Raw genomic sequence first — 14,592 nt, 5'->3', positions numbered from 1 at the left:
AGATCATAACTTAGCTCTACCTTGCTAGGCCTTACTTCTCATTATATCTCTCTTAGCTTGTGTAGGTAGCTTAGTTATCCGGGTTGGTGAATTGGTGCCTTACTAGCATCGCATAGGTTAAGGTTGCTTTATCGTGTTTTAGAAATTGAAAAAGGCCCAATTCACCCCCCTCTTGGTCTTTCGATCCTTTCAACTATCTCAGCAAGGTTCACCGGCTCATTCTCCATCACCATCATCTCATGCACCGATGAACACTCAAGCGTCACCGTCACCTCCTTGGTCACCCCCTCCGCCACCGACAAAGAAACAGAAACAGCCGCTGGCAAAAAAGGTAGCTGCACCGGCTAATGATCCTCCAAAGAAGAAGAAAAAGAATAAAAAACCAAGGAGGCTCCTATTAATCTCTGGGACATGAGCCTTGAAGAGTGCGATCGGATAACTCAAGAAAGATTTAAAGAGCACTTCAAGCCGAAGCCGAAGCTGGAGCCCGAGAAAGTGATAAATCTGGGAAATTTGAAATTTTTTAAGGGAATGTCCGAAGCAAATAAGAGAAAATTTATTCCGAGAGATCCCCTTCTGACTATGACCGCACAATTATCAAAAATACTGAGAAAAAGAAGAGACAATCATAGTCGTCGTCATCCGACGTTCCACAGCTCGGAGCCCAAAAGAAACAATCAATAGAGCCTCTCATAGTAGGACAGATGACGCAACAACAATACTTTGTTACATTTTTGAAAGAAGCAAACCTGACGGTGGCTTAGATTGCAGGGGGAGAAGATATTCCAAAGGCCGATGTGGTCATCAAATGGACGTATGAGCTGGGCAAATCTCTTGTACCCCCCGAAGTAGTGTCCGTGCTTCCAACACAAATATATAAGCTGCACCAGCACTACATGCGTGTGGTGGCCGATTGCATCTTCATGCAGGGCGCAAAGATTAAAGATGACGATTTCTTACGGGGGGAGGCCATTATATGGATAAACTGGGAAGAAGTTTATCAACTATTCCATCAGGAGGACCTCAATATCTCTATGGTCGGCTTGTGAGTTCTTTAAGTATTTATTCTCCTTACGTATTATTTTACATGATCCCAACATACTGATCCTTAATTTATTCGGTATCATGTAGAATGGAGATACAAACTTGCAGGAAAAAGGGATACTCTCACCTCGGCTTCATCGACCCAATTACTTGTAATTGGAGGCTTTTACATGACAATTCCGATGAGATATTCCAAAACTTGTTCAAGTACATAAGCGTTCATCACAACAAGCAAATGATATTGTTTCCTTACAACTTTGCGTGAGTGATTCCTTCCGTCTAACTCTTTCTATTATGTATCATCGAATTGTTTAAACCTTAACTATTCCGTATAATCTTGCAGTCAACACTGGGTCCTAATGCTCATACTTGTCGACATTAGCATGATGGTGGTTATGGACTCATTAAGGAGACCTCCAGAACAATACAGTGATCTTCTTAACATGATGAAAAAGTAATTCTACCACTACTCCATCGATGACTGATACTTTGAATCACTTTGTTACTTGACTATAATTGTTCTACTCATGCACAGGGTTTGGAAACAAGTCGCTAAAAATCATCCAGGCAAATTGGACAAGGAATTGAAGATCAAGACAGATTTTGCGGTACGCACTTGGATGATTCGTTGCACGTTTCATTAGTTTTTTATATATTCATGTAAATACCTGATAATTTCTTCTCTCTTAAAGTGTATGAGGCAGAAACAAGACACTAATTTATGCGCATACTATGTATGCGAGAACATCCATGGTCTGGTTGGTCCTCCATGGGTCTTGGCAGATTGGGAGGAGGAAGTAAGTAAAAAATTTGAACTCATATTTTAATTAGTCAAAATTAATTATCCCTCTTTTCCATAAGTCGAGGAGATGCGTGATAAACTCATACCGGAGGAAAAGATTATGGCGATTCAAGAATAATTGTCCGGATTTATTGTTGAGCAAGTCTTCGATCCAAAAGGCGAATTCTACTATGATGGACAATCTCACATTAACAATCGCAGCAAATATATAATATACGCATATATATGTAATTAAGAACGAATATACATATGTAAATATATATGTGTGTATGTATTATATTTCTATTTATGAGTATGTATGTATTATATATTTAAGCCCTCCAATAATATATATGTGTATATATATATATTTATATATGGAAACTATCTAGGACAAATATTATATAAGTAACTATATATATGTATATATTAGTGAAAATCTTACACACTGAATTCCAATACATATGTTTAATTGAAATGCAAAAGTATAATTGAAATAGAAAAAAATGAGAAAAAAGAAATAGAAAAAAAATAGACGGGACAAAAAGGTGCACTAGACATGTGGCGCTGGCAGCCCCTTTTGTTCCGGTTGGTATTAACAACCGGGACAAAAGTGTGCTTTTTATCCTGGTTGTTAAACCCTCTTTTGTCCCGGCCTATCATTCCCGGACAAAATTGATGTTCTGTAGTAGTGGTTTTGATGAGGTTGCCGTACACGCCGGCGTTGAGAAAGGTGAGCGGCATGGTCGTGCTCAGGAAGACACCTCCGCCGGAGCCGTCCCGGTGAGAACAGAACCTGCCGCGGGTCTTCGCCGACTTCTATGCCCGTGACGCGCCCGTAGTATAGAGGTCAGGATAGTTTCTTGGGTTTGAGAGCAGTGCGGCGGTGCCGCCGCCAGCCCGCCCCGCCCCGCCGCAGCGTCGCCGCCGCCGGTGCCCACCGAGACGGAGATCTTCCCGTTGGACGACACGGAATAAGAAAACACTCTTAGCCTGAGGGACTGCGCGCCGCGCCAGCCGAGGCCGAGGACGGCCGCCTTGCCGACCTGCTGGACCCGGCAGGCGTAGACCGTACTCTCAGCCTTGTAGTTGACGGTCGCTGAAGCCAAGGACAAGGTGATAGGACCTTGGTACAGCACGGTGCTGGTGTCGTAGGAGCAAAACCATTATACCATATATATTCTTTACAATATTAGTACCTGGTTTTTACTTCTCAACCAAGTACAACTACTAAGGTCATGTTTAGTTACCACTCCATAAATCCCGTAAATGAAAAAAATATCACATCGAATGTTTCGACATATGCATGGAGTACTAAATGAATTTTATTTACAAATTTTTTTGCATGGCTGGGCTGTAAATCGCGAGACGAATTTAATGAGCCTACTTAATCAATGATTTGCAACAGTGATGCTACAGTAACCATCCGCTAATTATTAATTAATTATGGATTAATTAGCATCATTAGATTCGTCTCGCGATTTACAACCCATCTGTGTAAAAAGTTTTATAAATATACTTCATTTTAGTACTTCAAATTAGCAAGATTCCATCGCAAATTTTTTTTGCAAAACATCTAAACACGGCCTAACTTGATCCAGAGCATTGGTAATGCCCTATAGTCACAGTGACTCTAGAGCATATGTGTAGACCAGATCTGAGTAGGAGTGGTTTTGGGGAAGATTTTAGGATTTTTCTGAAATTTCCAACATAGTATAAATGGCTGCATGCGTAGTTTCTGTTGGGGGTGATAATTTCGTGATGCACATTACCTTTTCTGTGGAACTTGTCAATACAAAAGTTGTAAATAACTTCCACATATTGCTTGTTCTACAAATTCATGATTTTTAGGACAACAGGTCTGAGAGCTATAGATTTTGCAAACTCCCTGTCAGGTTTTGGTTGAATTCTGTATAAATCTGAATTGATGTGCTTTTTGACTAAGATAACAAGTGAGTGATCTCTTGGTAATAACTAGAGAGTTGTAGTGCTTTTCATAAGCTTTCCAAAATGTTAAGGAAAACTACTTTTGGTGGTCTATAAATCCAGTTACAAGTGTTTAAAGCTTAATGTCAGAATCTGCCCAAATCTGGACAGAAATGTTTCTCTGTGTTGTTTGACATTTTTAACAGTTGAATCACCTTGAGAGGATAATAAGAAAGTTATAGATAACTTAGTAAGCTTTACCTAAAGTTAAGGATCTTGTTTGTTGGATGTCTAGAACTTCAAATAATGCCCTCCTGAAGCTACTATCAGTCTGCTGTTCTTGTGGGTACAGTTCTGCTTATTGATGTGTTTTAACCTTGTTAACTGCTAAGTTAGCTCTGGGAAATATTAAGAAAATTGTAAATAATTTCATAATGTTTCCAGAAAACCCAAAAACACCTCTATTGGATGCTTCTGACTCTGATTATGGTTAAAACAACTGCCTACTATGCTGCTGTCCAGATTTCTGTGCACGTGTTTTGAGTTGATTGCTTAAGTTAGATATGGTTTGTATGCTTGCTAAAACTAGCTCATAACCCTAGTACAACTAAGTTACCTGAGACCTTTTAACACTTATGTCATATGTACAACTTGGAAATCAATTATGCACCACCTAAGGCTATAAATAGTCATGTATGCTTGTTGCTGCTGTTATAAAAACATTAACCTAGAACTTAACAGGATCATCTAGTCTACTCAGTAGATCTCATTGACTTCACTAATGCAGATTAACATGAGTATTCGGTCTTGTACCGGCGGCCGTGGCGTCCATGGTCGTCGGTGCAGGGGTGATGTCGTTGACGACGAGAGCGGAGTCGGGGACGCAGCGTAGTCGTTCCTTGAGGGATCTCTCGGGGTAGCGGCGTCCTTCAGGGCGCCAGCGGCACTGCCCCGGACGTGGTGCTCGTGCTTCCGAGCCTTCCAGCGTGCTTAGCGATCGGTTAGGGTGGATTGCGTGAGAATCACGAGAGTTTTTGGGATGAATCAAACCCTATGGGGTTGACCCTCTATTTATAGTCACGCTGTAGGCCCGGGGCCGAGCCCAATGGGCTTAGGGTTTTGCCTCCCGATCACGGCAAAACCGGACTCGGGATTTGTTTCCTGAGTCCGATATTTGGGGAATAGATATCCCCTCTGATTGCGTTGGTTAAGGATTGACCGAGGTCAAACTAACAAAACCAACAGCTGCAATGTGTTCTTGTGCAACTTATTAGAACCTTAATCATATCTGTTGTGCAACCATAAAACATATGAGAGGTTAACCTGAAAGTGATACACCCATTGGAAATTTGATGCATAGCTTTATTTAGAAACTTTAAGTTAAGAATAAGAGAGCAATTAGAATATATTGATTTTTATACTTGTTGAAAGCCACTAAAAGGATACCGGGTGGTGTTACGGCCCGGTACTAAATGGCTGGGGGGCCCGAGAGCCATTTAATACCGGATCATAACACCAACCGGTGCTAAATAGAGGCATTTAGTACCGGGTGGTATTATAGTCCGGTACTAAATGGCTCCGGGGAGTACTGTGCTTTAGAACCGGTACTAAATTGGCATTAGTATCGGGTTTAAAGCAACCGGTACTAACTCAAGGTGGACGAATGACTCGTTTTCTGGTATTGAACTATATCATGGAAGATCTGAAACAGCCCATGAACATTTTAGGAAAAAAATTAATTACTGCCTTGCTCATGGATGGATCTTTTAGCCACTAGAGAACAAATAATTATCTAGGTTCTAGTAATTGAAGCACTTAATTAATTCCTTCCATAAAGAACACTTAAGTTCAGTTTTGAAATAATCACTTTAAATGGTTTATATTTAAGATGTATGATGGAATTGCTGCACATTTTCTCAAATAAACCACATTAAGAAATATCGACAGTTAATCCTATTTTGCTCTCATGATGAGTCGCCCTCCAAATGGGCTCAAATCCACACTGAACCCACACCAACCCATGTGCAGCATTAAATGACTAATTTACCCACCCCAACCTTTTTGTTGACATGCAAAATCCAAACCACACCAAACCGTTACTTCATTTGACCCCAGATCTAACCAAACCAAAGCTTTATCCATGGGTTCCACCCATCAAATAACCATTCCTATATCACGGATTCAGCTGACGGGCGGCTGCTGGCCTTCTGCTGCAATTTCACCGCTAAAGCCCACAGGCACAACCACATGTCGCACGACAGCAAAAGCCCTGTTGTACAGATCGGAAACATGCACAACCACAAAACGTGAGCACATTCAGACATGCACAACCAGCAAAAGCCTCGCATCTCCAGACATACACAGCAGCTCTAACAGAGCCAAAATTAATAAGGTATTGAAGATCTGTCTGAAACTAAGTCATAATTAGGATATTCGCTACAAAATTCTTCAGTGATGTGGTTGAGGCGTTGACGGCTTGACGCTAACAGAGAGTTTGTCTAAGGTAAACAAACTATTCCATGTGATACAGAACTGCAGCGTGGCAAGAAACTAAGAGAAAGTGGCAGCCTGGTCCAAATAACAATTTCAGTATCTCTGTCTATGGTTTCTCCTCGTCTGACTGAGATGGCCCGTCGATGGCATCAGCGAAATACTCAACTGGAAGCACAACAACACACAGTATCAAGAGTACCATAGTGAAGAGTTTTGAGAACTGAAACATCGAAGAGGTGGTCGAAATTACCAATGTCATCATGGTCCGGGGACTCAAGCAGGAGATCCGAGTCTGAAGGCAGGAAAGGGTTGCCTGAGTAGTTCTCAGGAGCTGACAGGTCTGAAGGTCAATAACAACAGAAAAAATAGCAGAAGTGAGAACATGCCATGGAAAACACTAAACTGTTTGGAAGCAAATGTGATGTGTATGTGGAAGCAAATGGGTAATTGTGAATCATAACTGACGAAAAATGTTCTCACATGTGTTCAGAGGGCATCAGCAATAATATTCATAGCTTTCAATCATGCCATAAATTGTAACTGCACTAATATAAACCAGCAGTAATACTAATACCACACAAACAAATGAACAACAACGTCATTATCCCCAATAAGACGACCAGGCAAAACTAATCTGCTGCCACCAGATAGAACTAGAAATTACATGACTTACATGAGAAAGGTAGAACTTCACAAGAGTGCAGAATCATGACCTCCAAATGGTATACTTGTACCTAATAGATTGACCAATATTATTCTAAGACTTATTGGTACTACTGCAACCATGCAGGCAACAAAAAAAATGATGAAATTTCATCTAGAATGAGTGTATTGGGTTGTACCTGATGGAATGACCAAGGTAGAAGTATTACTTGGCTGATCTTCACAAAGATCTTCATCTGCAATGCAAATGTTAGTATCACCTTCACTTGAAAAAAAAATCAAGCAACAATGAAATAATAAGAAACTTCTGAAAATAATTGCTCTACCTTCATTATCTTTTTTCCCCTTGAACAGCTAATCCTTTCCACATACTAAAGCTTCTAACATTTCAGGAGTTAGTGAGCTTCTAGACTCCCAAAGAATCCTACCTCCAAGGCTGAAGGCTGATTCGGAAGGCACGGTACTAAGAGGTATTGCAAGGAAATCACGTGCCATGGTTGACAAGACTGGGAATTTCTCGGCATGTGCCTTCCACCAAGCCAAAATGTCAAAATTTTCAATATCCTCAACACAGTCCTCTTCAAAGTATATGTCAATTTCAGATTTTGGTGAACGTGTCTTCCTCCGACTTGACTTGAAATTTGCAAACTCTTGTCCCAGCTGTCGTTTTGTAAGCACCGGTGCGCCCACGGTGCTGCTAGCCTGACTTGAATATGCCGTAGAGTATGCATCAGCTCTCACACGTTGCCCATACTCTACATAATATTTCTTCATCCAAACAAGAGCAGCATTGACACATGTAGGAATCTGATCTGTATTCCTACAAATATTCTGATAGAAGAACTCCAAGTACTCTCCTTTTCCTCTAGGATCTAATAGTGTAGCAATAACGATTCCATGGTTTATATCATAGTCCTTTTTCTTTTTTCGATCATTGTACTGATTGGAATCATCAATATCTGAGCCCCAATACTTTTCAAACTTGATCTTCATGGCCGCTGCCAACTCTTCTAGCACCATGCTTGTTTGCCATGCAGGGTTATCCAAGGCATCCTTAATCGAAAGAATCAAAGGCAAGAACATATATGAAGTTGGTTTCCTATCTACTGATACTGCCTTTGTAGCCTCTTCAAAGGTTTTAAGAAACTCACAAATTGACTGAGCTTTTGTCCATTCTTCTTCATTCGGGGAAATTTCAGCATTTTGATTTGCATAGCTATTGAGGACAACCTTGTATGTGAGTGCTTCTCTAACCATTTTGAAGGTGGAATTCCAACGGTTTGGTATGTCAAGAGCAATACCACATTTCGTAGGAAGACCATTCACCATTGCATTTTGATTGAAAGCTTGAATTTGTGAAGGTGAAGAGTCAATGTGCTTCAAAAGCTCTCGAATCTTCTTTATCCCCTCATGAATAATTCTCATCCCATCCTGAACCAAAATATTTAGGATATGTGCACAACATCTTACATGCAAATGTGCACCCTCAAGCATCAACTCATGCTTGTGAGTGTCTACCAACTCCTCACATGCGCTAGTGTTGTTACTAGCATTATCCATGGTTAGGCTAAACAAATTGTTTCGTATGCGCCATTCAGTTAGGCAACTCACAAGTGTTTCTTCAATGGCAAAACCTGTGTGTGGATACTTGACTTCCTTGAAACTAATTATCTTCTTCTTTATCTTGAAGTCAGGAGTGATATAATGAGCTATTATAACTCACAAAAAAAGACATATTATGCATGGTAACTGACATGAACAAATAGCCAAGATGTTCATGTAAAACCAGAAAAGAATATTGGGCAGCAAACCTACTTAGTAGGGAACCAGAAAAGAATATTGGACAACAAACCAGAAAAGAATATTGGACAAGCATGTGTAAAAGAAACAATGCCAAATCTAGGTTTTCAATATGGGTTAATTGAATGCATATCACTACAATTTTCAAAGTTCCGAGATCTACTATTATAATTCACCTATTTTGAAATTTGCCATTACAATTCTTCATCTACATGATTCTTGCCATTTTCTACGTCTTTTAGACGCATAGACCCACTGTCAGGTCAATGTACGCGTATGAATCTTCCGTATGGACCAAAACACCCATGCTGCATCTCTATCTTCACTCGCTGACATGTGGGTCCCACAAGTCAGCTTCGTCTTCAACCTCTAGGCAACCGCCGGTCTCGACCATGCCTGACTGCTCGACACACCCCCTACCCTGCTGGCGCTGGTGGCCGGCCTGCAGCTCACCTCCTACCCCACCATCGTGGGCGCGCTCATGTGCCGCTGCAGTGGGCGGGCACCGCCGCGTTCCTCACCAATCTGGCCCGGAGCTCGTGGCGTGCGGCTCCCGCCAGCGGCGGAGCCGGCCGGACCCATGGCCTAAATGCCCAGGGAGGCCATGGCGCTCGACGGTGCAGTGTAGGGCCGCGCAAGGCGGCGTGCGGCGAGCCTGCAGCGAGCGGACCTCGACAATGGCCCGGTCGGCGCGGAGGCGCCCCGTTCGTGTCGGCGCAGTGAGCAATCGAGTGGGGGAAATGAGGAAGGGTCGGACCGGTCGAGGAGCTAGCTGGGGATCTGTTTTGGGGGCTGAAAGGCGACAAGGGATGGCCGGAGATGCTCGTCGGCGTTCGGGGCGGAGCTCGGGGCGGCTTCAATGGCAACACGCGGCTCGACATGGACCTCTTCCTGGAGCAGAGCACAACGACAAACCGGTAGACGTTTTCGCTCTGGAATCGCCCTAATCAAACGCCAACAGCTGTTACTCTTTTCCTCCCTGGTTCCTCCAAATCAAATCTACGGAGCAAACAACCTATATGCAGGCCCAGCCTTCCACTCCAATCGAGATGCAAGCTGCAGCTCCCTACTACAAATTAGAGCTGATGGTCGTGAATGGCTGATGGCGGCCGGGACGCGGTGAGCTCTGGCGCGTGCGGACATGCGAGCAGGAGGCGACTGCGGGCGGCAGCAACGGCTGTCTGGTGGAGGACACCTGGAGGTTGAAGGAGAAGCTGAATTGTGGGACCCACATATCAGCGAGTGGAGATAGGGATGCAACAGGGGTGTTTTGGTCCATACGGAAGATTTATACACGTACATCGACCTGACAGTGGGCCTATGCATCCAAAAGACGTATAAAATGGCAAGAATCATATAGATGAAGAATTGTAATGGTAAATTTCAAAATAGGTGAATTATAATGGTAGATCTCGGAACTTCGAAAATTGCAGTGGTATGCATCCAATTAACCCTTTCAATATCTGCAACCTGATCCAAACGATGCTTAAGGCTCCTACAATCGAAAGGGATAGAATTGCATTTTTTTACAAACTTGCTAGAGAGTTTACTGATACTGAAGTAGGTGGCACCCCATCCTGACCATAACACATAGCCACTTCATTACAAGAAAAAGAATCATGTATAGCACACATACCTCTGCAGTAGGTAGGACCCATCCTGAGCTACAGTTCTAGATCATATGGATTCTTCAACGTTCTCTCTATAAAAAGAATATCTTTTGGACAGATCAGATCTCCAGTACAAATGGTAAACTCTATCGTTTAGGAAACTACTGGTGGTAAAGCTCAACTGGTTGTTTCTCTATCTGGCAGAGTAGGACAGAATTAACCGGAGATTAGTGAGTTTGGCAAAAGTTTACCTAACTCAAATTTTGTGCCAAACACATATTTAAAATGCTAACAAATCAGCTGGTATGGGATTTAGCATACCTAATGAATAAATTGAGGCAGTCCCTTTATTTTCTTTCTCCAGTTCAGACTTTACTGAACTACAATGACTTCAGTATCAGACCGGATGTCGCAACAATTCAGCTTTTTTTCGCCACCGTAGAACACGCCCAAGACCAGCTACTGCAAGAAGGGAAGGGAAGTAGGTGTCATACTCAAAGGACCAAGATTTGGGCAGCCTTTGCTGCGGCTTGCCCCGGTCGCTGGGATTCCGAGCGGAGGGCGCAGGTTGTTGGCTCTAGGCCTCCTTGGAGGAGTAGTGGTGCTCCAAGTAGGGCAGTGGGCAGTAGTGGTGCAGCGCCGCGCCATGTCAGATCCAGGCGACCGAGGAGAGGAAGCTCGGTGGGGGGGGGGGGGGTGAGGCGGAGGCATGGCGGTGACAAAACTTCCCCGCGTGCCTCGGCACGCCGCCGCTGGATCCACCTGCCTCGGCCGCGGCCGCCGCCGGATCCGCCTGCCCCGGCCGCCGCCGTTGCCCGCGAGAGAGAGTGGACGGAGGGAGAGGAAGAGAGGAGTGCGTGGAGGAGAGGCGAGGGTTCGCAATTCGCTTCTGGAGCTGGAGTGCTGTTGGCTACTGTTGACAGTCCTTGAGTCAGAAATAAAGCCGTCAACTCCTGCAACTTTTCATAACATTCAAACACCAAATGTAGTAATATGGCTTATTGCTAACTGTTGACGCCTCTTAAAGCACCAATTTACGTACCGCAAGCGCACGGATCGTGTAGCTTTTCCCTTAGAGTATTCCCCCAAGGTTTATCAATCCACGGAACAAGTGTATTACTATACTTAACTAATCACAAATGATGTTGGTAAAAGATCTATATTGAGTGATTGAGTGTGAAATAGATCTAATCTAACCAATCTAATCTAATCTAGACTAGTGAGCAATGAAAAACGTATGCACAAGATATGAAGAGCATTTGTCCATAGGGTCTAGGATCACTAGAGATGTAATCGCCAAGCAACGAAGAACGGATCTAATCTACCAAAGGTGTGTTCCAAGATCAAAACATTTCCCTCCCGCATACTGTCACTATATGAGGATAATCGGTAACGAATCAACAAGAACACGATAGTTGATGTAATCTAAGTAAACCATGCAAGAGCAAAGCAAACCCAAAGCCAAGTCGCGAACTATTAGGCATCAAAGCATCATCAACAAGAATCGTGATAGATTCCATCATCAACAAGAATCGTGATAGATCAATCTCATAAAGCATTCGACAATTACAACTCAAGATCTCCTTACAACCCCATGAACAAACGAGGACTTTACCCCATGAAGCTAAGCGAAGCGTAGTCGATCATGGTGACGAAATCTCCGGCAAGAGATGGATCCCTTGCTGTCCTCCAACTTGCAGCGGCGCCGAGGGACGATGAGGCCTCCGGTGTCGCCTTTCTCTTGTGTCTAACTCGAACGTATCTCTGGATGCTCTTCTCTGGATCCTCTCGATCTTTTCTGCTGCCCTTCTGCGATCCCTCCCCGATGCTCACTTTGACGGCGGCTTCGGGGTATTTATAGGCAGATATGGTCGGTGGTTTTGGTAAAACATAGATTAGGGTTGACGCATACTTCGTGCTGAAGAGAACTGAGACCGATTGGGCTCCGAAATGGGCTAGGCCTGCAGGCCCAAGGACTCCAGGTCGGCCGGCCTGGGCCCTTTCTGGCCCCTTTCGGTTCCCATCTTTCGCGTGTGGCCTCTTCCTCTTATTCCTCATCTTAGCCCAGTTGTAACCATGCATCAAAACATCTCCGAAAATGTCCAATTTCCTGTCAAAATGCAACATGCTCCAAAATCCAGGACAAAATCGAAAACGGTTCAAGTTCGGGTGCCAAGTGGCGGGTTAGTACATGAATCATCTCGAAGAATTTACCAAAACAACTCCTAATCATATAGTAAAATGGGTACTTAAGGAGCGCCAACATTCCCCCCATGCTTAGCTTTTGCTCGTCCTCGAGCAAATCAAATCATCAAATCCTTCCATGGGTTGCTCAAGAGTTCTCGAACTAGCAAAATTTACTTATGCAAATAAGTCTAACAATATTTCTTCAAACAAAGGTCAGAGGAGCAGGCGAGGATAATCATATCATGGGCGTTTAAAAACTCATCCAATATTACTCCACAACTCTTACCTTTAGCCGGCAACTCGAATATCGACAACACTTGCTTTTCTTGCCATCCTTGGAGGTTTTTCTCTCTTTTTTTATTTAAGAAACAAAATACCCTGCAACAAAGGTTAGACCAAAAATTCTTGCACAAGTCCTTTCATGTCTCTCAATATAAGTGGATATCCTATTTTTATTTGCAAGCTCTCATCTCCCGAAAGTCTCTCAAGTATAAAGTGGGGCTATAGGTGAGGCTTAGCAAAGTATATACATATATTGTCAAATTAAGAAAACCTTCTAATGATTGCTTACCTTCCGAGCCAATGATCATGAGAGTTTCTCCATAGTGTAAAGGGTTCAAGGGTAAGAAGATTTAGAATGGTGGACATGTGCAAAGGCATACAAAAAGATTGACTTCAAGGCACAAGCATCGTCCTCGTTGTCGGATTGCACATGGTTGGAATTGAGGATATTGTTCTCAAACAACAAGGTGATATCTCTTTGCACTTCTCTAACCATAGAATCCCTTCATTTATTTATTTTTCTTCTCTTCTCATACATTTTTTCTTTTCTCTTTATTTTTTTTCTCTCCCGAATTCTCTCTCTCTGTCCCGAACCTTTTCATAGGACACTTTCTATAAAACATAGATAGGCAAATCTCCAAAGTGTCTCCCTAAATTTTTAGAGCCCGAATCGAGACCAGAGAGGCCTAGGCCGGCTGGCCCAAGGGGTGTAGGTCGGCCGGCCTGGGGGTTTCCCAGCTCGGCTTCGGTCCATCTTTCCAGTACTCCTTCCTTGCTTCGTTCCAAAATTATGTTTTATATAAATCACGCGCAGAAACAGAACGTATCCTCACAATTGGGTTGTGGTCAAGGAAGACGATAATAAACAAGATAATCTCGGGTTCGGGTATTGGAATCCGGTAGATCTCATGAGTTGTTCCAATGAGGAATTCTCATTACCGAATATTGACGGGGCTAGCAATTCAGAGATGAAAAATACGGACATGATCATTGCTCGAAATTAAAACTCCCAAGAGAAAGAAATCCTAACTCAACTCAATGTACATCCAATACTTATGGTGGAACAAATATAGCTTGTGGATGATAGGATTTTTACTCTCAACTTGCCAAGAACTTGATCAACCTTATGTTTGTAGGGGTTTTATTATTTTTATGAAATTAAAATCCTCCAAATCATGCCTTACTCGCAAGCGTAATCAAAACCAAGCGCTAGATCAAAGCTCAAGTGTGGGTATTAACATGGACGAATAATCTACTAAGCTCCACAAATACGAAATAATTTTCATGACAACGCTCGTGAACAATTGCTTTTAAAGAAAATAAAGTAAAACTAAATGCATAAATAAAAATGCACAATCCAACAAAAACAAAGACTCTTTTTATTTTGTTTTCATGACTCAACACTAATTTAAGACTCACTCTCACACATGTGAAAAATAAAGCACACAATGCTAGACTATGACTCTCACACATGCGAAAAATAAAGCACACTCACACGACGAACTTTCGAGTAAACAAAGACCAAAATTCAATCTACGAGTCGTCACACCTTCCCCCCATGCTTAGATTATGCGGCGTCCTCGTCGCAATGATATAAAAGACGGGTGTGACGCTCGTCGGTGTTCTCAACGGCACCTCGGGCAATTGCATCTTGGGCGCCCTCCTCCTTGCTTTTGTAGATCTCCGACCATCCCGAATAATTTCCTTATGTTGCGGACAAGGAAGCTGTAGTCTCTCTCAACCAAGCTCTCGATGTCATCCATCCTTCGATCCATTGCCACGATTCAATCGTGGCACCTATCAATG

Source organism: Panicum virgatum, chromosome 9N (genome assembly GCF_016808335.1).
Source record: "Panicum virgatum strain AP13 chromosome 9N, P.virgatum_v5, whole genome shotgun sequence".
Taxonomy (NCBI): Eukaryota; Viridiplantae; Streptophyta; class Magnoliopsida; order Poales; family Poaceae; genus Panicum; species Panicum virgatum.
Note: the sequence above shows the minus strand (reverse complement) of the source record.